Here is a 5,499-nt window from a genome sequence, read left to right as displayed (position 1 = left end):
AACTTGATTTTATTTCTCAGGAATGCCTTATTTTTTGAGGTCCCTTTCCTTTCCAGATAAACTTGTCAATTGTCTTTTCTATCTCTTTGAAAAGATGAATTTGTTATTTGTATTGTGATTGCATTGCTTTTGGTAAGACTCTCTTTTTCACTACATTTAGTCTTCTTATCTATGAACAGGAATATTTTTTTTCATTTAGTTAGTCTCTTATTGTTCCTCACAGCAGTGATTTGTAATTTTCTTCGTAAAGTCTTTTATGTCTTGAGTTTGATTAACTCTCAGGTATCTGAATTTGTGGTTGACTTTTGTAAATAAGGATGACAGAAGAAGAACTGATGCCTTTGAGTAGTGGTGCTGGAAAAGAATCTTGAACATACCATGAACTGCCAAGAAAACAAGTAAGTTTGTCTTGGGAGGGTGAGGCCAAAGTTTCTCCTTGGAGGCTAGGGTTTTGAAGCTCCCTCTCACATACTCTGGCCATGTGACTAGGAGAGAAAGGACCTTGGAGAAGGACATCATGCTCAGAAGGGTGGAGAAACAGCACAGGAGAGGAAGACCCTGGATGAGTTGGACTGGTGCAGTAACTGGGGTAAAAGGTGTAGTTATGTCAGAATCAGTGAGACTGGCTCAAGACAGGGCAGGCTTCAGAACTGCTGTACACAGGTTTGTTACGAGTTACAGGTCACTCGATGGCACATAATGACGACAATTTACATGTTATTTCTTCATTTTCTATGTATCCTGTGTTTCTATAGAAAAATCTGATTTCTGTTTATTGATTTTTTTTTTATTCTACCACTACGCTAAATTGTTCTACTAGGTCTAATAGTTTTTCAGTTGAGTCCTTGGAGGTTTCTGTGTACACTAAGATATCATGTGCACACAACGATAGTTTTACCACCACTTTGCCAATTTTGATGTCTTATTTCCTTCTCTTGTCACATTGGCCTAGCAAATACTTTCAATCCAATATTGAAGAGAAGTGGTAAAAGTGGGCAACCTTGCCTGGTTCCTGTTTGCAAAGGGAATGCCTTTAGTCTTTCTCCATTGAAAAATATTTTTGCCAGTTTTTATAACAAGTTGTACACAGTATTGTTCTTTTTTGATTGTCTTATGTCACTTAGGATGATGATACTCTAGACTCATCCATGTTGTATAGGACTTAATTAATTGGTCATTGCTTTTCAATGCGGTGTACTATTTCATTTGATGAATGAAACATAGTTTGTTTATGCATTCCTTTGCTTATGTGAAATTGAGTTGTTTCGCTTTGCTCTTATCAATAATACAACAAACATATAGGTGTACATATTTCATAGTTTTTGTTCAGACATTCCTCTAGGTCGTATAGCCCTGGTGTACAAGTTGCCGTACCATGAGGCTGAACACGGTGACACTGATGTGTCAAATGCGTTAATGGTTGGCTACCCAATGCAGACAGAGAGTGAGGTGGAGCTCCCCGATTAAAACAAGCTTGGAAGGAGGAGTGGCATCCACTTCTGTAATAGCTTGCCTCCAGAAACCCTATGAATCTGGAGGGAAGATGAGAGACACCCAAGCGTTGGTGACTCTCCTTCATAGGGTCTCTGCCAGTTGCCTGCGACTCGACGGCACTTAACAATGTATTTGTTTATGTCAGAGTTCTTATTTTTTAGGATATATTTCCACTAATAGAATAACTGGATACAATGGTACTTCTATTTTGTGTTGTCAGAAACATTAAAAATGGACTTTTCTAGCTATTACATTAGCTGCCATTGTGGTTGGTGGCATGGTCTCCAGCTACCTTAACTGTGAACACATACTCTTTAAAAATCATCAACAGCTGTGAGACCAATATAAGAGAGTGAACTTTATACACTGTGAAGTACTGTGGTGACAATGGTGGAGAGAAGGTGTAGACAATGACACTCCTGTGAAGAGATAGCAGCAGTGTGTAATGAGAGAAACCTTGCATTTATGCAACAGTTAAAGGTTTTCATTGCCCATGATTGAGAAAAAAGCTGACTTAAAACTGCTGTGAGATAAATTTAGCTAGATGATATGGAAGCTAGAAGCTTCTTACATCCGTGTTACAGAACTGAACCTGGACTCTTTCTACTTGAGAAATTATACCTGAAATTATATCTGGCTTGGGACTGCTGAACTAAATCTGAACTTGGGTGATATACTTTGCCTCTTTCACTCTCCAAATTATTTCCCTAATACACCCCACAACTGCAAATAAATCTTGTGAGTTAAAAAAAAAATCAGACCCAATTATTGGTAGAAGAAAGGAACAGCAGTATAAGGGGGGGTGTGTGGCATGTCTGACCTTACAGTTGTTTGGGCACTATGGAGATTATTGGTGTGGATAGTTCCCCTTTATAACACGAGTAGAAGTTAGTCCTGGCCACCCTCATATAGCATCTGCTCCTTTCACATATTTTCAACTTTTTAAGGATATACCAAACTGCCTTCCGTACATTCATGTAGTCTTAAGATATCATTGACAAATCCAAGCCAATTATTCTTTTAGAAAACATTAAGTGTCAAGTATCATAATTATAAACCATCAAAATTTTACTTGGGATGGACACAGGTGAAGACAAGACTGATAAAGACAAAACAATATAATATATGTAAACTGTTCCTTGATTTTATTATATGACCATACTAAACACACTCTGTGAATCATAACAAATTATGTATAACATTTTGAAGAATGGAAATTCCAGAACTCTTGTAATCATACAGAATTTACATATAATAAGAAGCTGTTGCTTAACCAAGGAGAAAAAGACTTTATTTAAAATTAGGTAAGGGTGCATCCACGTTGTCTCATTTTAGAATATTTGTTCAATTTTTAAAATAAACTAATAATCAGAGAAGATGGATAGTGTGAAGTCTATAAAATGAGCAGATAATCTGAGAAGCTGGACTATAAAAGGAAGTCTGTAGTCATTATCTTCAGAAGCAGCACTTAAGTTATTTTTGTTTTTAAAAGCGAAGTTGACTCATCTGGGCTGTATTGTGCTGTGTTGTATGACGGTAACTATGAGTCTGAACTAACTTGAAACTTTGACAATAGTCACGACCTAACAAAAGCAACAACAAATATACCAAAGTTTATAAATGAGCAAAACCAATTAAGTTATTGATAGCATTCGTCACAATGAAGGAGCCAAGCAGACAGTTCTGGATATTACACAGATTATATTAATCTGATTGTTCTTTATTATTACTTAAGATTTCTTTAACAAAAATCAATCATTTTAATAGTCAACATGAAAAATCTGTTAGAAAATAATGTCTAAAGTGTGCAAAGTTAGCTTTAGAGAGTAGAAAACTTCAATTATTTTGGAATCTTCCCTCCTATATCCCTCCTAGGTAAATTAAGAATCTCATAATATCTATAGTTAATGTACTATTCCAGTCATTTTTAGATTATCTTCAGCAATATTTTGCTTATGTATGATATTAATAATATTGTTTGATAATTTTCACGTTCTATTAGATTACCTTTCTTGGGAATGGGAACAAATATGAATCTCTTCCTGATAGTTGATCAATCAGTTGTTCTCCAAATTTCCTGACATAGACTGGTAAGCACATGTAGGATTGCATTTATTAGTTCAAAAATGTCAATCAGTATTTCATCTATTCCTGGGGTCTTATTATGTGTTTGAGAGCTGGGCAGTAAGTGACAGAAGTATTGATGTCTTTGAGTTGTGGTTTTCAGAAAAGTAATAAATATCCCATGGACTGCCAAAAGCATGCTATGTCTTGGTGTAGCCAGAGCTTATTGGAGTAAAGATGGCAAAGATTCATCTCCCATATTTCAGACATGTTCCTAAGAGAGGCTATTCCTTGGAAAAGCATATCATGCTTGGAAGGGTGGAAAGTCAGTGAAAGAGAGGAAGACCCCTGTAGAGATGGATTGACGTGGTGACTGCAGTAACAGCTTGAATATGTCAGAGATTGTGAGGATGTTACAAATTTCAGGACAGGATTCAGATCTTTGTTCACAGGGTTGCTATGAATTATATTTGATTGCACCCAACAATATTAACAATATCTATTCATTTTATGTCAACAGTAGTATATATAGATACATTATAAAAATATGACCAATTGATTTGTTGAGTAGTTACTCTTAATTACATTTTAAGGGTAGCTTTCTTTGTACATCTTAGTTAAAAAAATAGTAAACAGAATAGGTTCCATGAGTCTCTCAGCCACAGAAAAACAATAAAGAATAAAATAAGACTTATTATCTTGTAGAGGGAATTTCATGTAGTCCTGTGGCCCTCAAAAAGTAATTCTGTTGCAAACATTGTAAAAATCAATGAAAGCAAAATTTCTCAAAATAAAAGCGTATTTGACCATGCCTAAAAAATATAAAACCTATTATTCTTGTATAGTTAATCAGGAATTACAAATCTCATATATGGCCCAGAGCCAACCTATAGCTGACTATCCAATGGATTTTTTTTTTAATTTTCAGATAAACAATGTTTACTTTCAAATTTTTCTATGTCAGGAAGAAATAAATAATCCAAGAATATCCAGTGGGTTTTAAAAGCAGTAAATAACACAGATAGGAATTGCGCATCTTTTTCCCATTGAGCAGCTGGTATATTCAAACTATATACCTTTGGTTTGTCAGCACAATTGTTTACTGCTAAGCCAGTAGACTTCCCTCTATACCCAGATCAAGAAACTGCTGTACCAATTGAGCAAGGCAACGCTGCATGATGTAAAATCAGGAAAGATGTGCTTCAGCGATATATTCTTACTCTACATCCATTCAATCTGTATGACAAGAAAATCATTCATGAAGCTGGACTCCTTGAAGAGGAATATGGCATCAGGATCATAGGAAAACTCATCAAAAACTTGTGTTATGCAAATGACATAACCTTGTGTGCGGAAATTGAGGAGAACTTGAAATGCTTGCTGTAGAGGATCAACTATGAACTACAAACTCAACATCAAGAAAGCAAAGGTCTTCACCACTGGGCAAAAAGACAACAATAGGACAGATAGAGAAAGAATAGAAATTGTCAGTGATTTCATTTTACTTGGATGAACAATTAATACTCCTGGTATCAGCAGTCAGGAAATCAGGAAACATACTGTTCTGGACAAGTCCACTTTCAGGGACCACTTCAAAATACTGAAATACAATGATTTAAGTCTGAAGACTACGGTGTGCCTGATTAAGGCCAGAGTCTTTTTCATCTCTTGTTATATGTCTCATACCTGGACAATCAATAAAGGTTACGGAAGAACTTATTCCTTTGAACTGTTGTGTTGGAGAAGATTACTAGGTAATCCATAGACTGCCAAAAGAACAAAAAGATATGTCTTATAAAAAATGCAGTTAAATTGCTTCTTGGAGATGAAGTTGGTGAGATTCATCATTCATACTTTGGACATGTTACCATGAAAGGCTATTATTTGGAAAGGGACATCATGCTATAAAATGGAGAGAGTTAGTGAAAGAGAGGACAATCT

This window comes from Elephantulus edwardii, unplaced genomic scaffold (assembly GCF_000299155.1).
Source record: "Elephantulus edwardii isolate Elephantulus edwardi_28Jun2011 unplaced genomic scaffold, EleEdw1.0 scaffold00081, whole genome shotgun sequence".
NCBI lineage: Eukaryota > Metazoa > Chordata > Mammalia > Macroscelidea > Macroscelididae > Elephantulus > Elephantulus edwardii.
Note: the sequence above shows the minus strand (reverse complement) of the source record.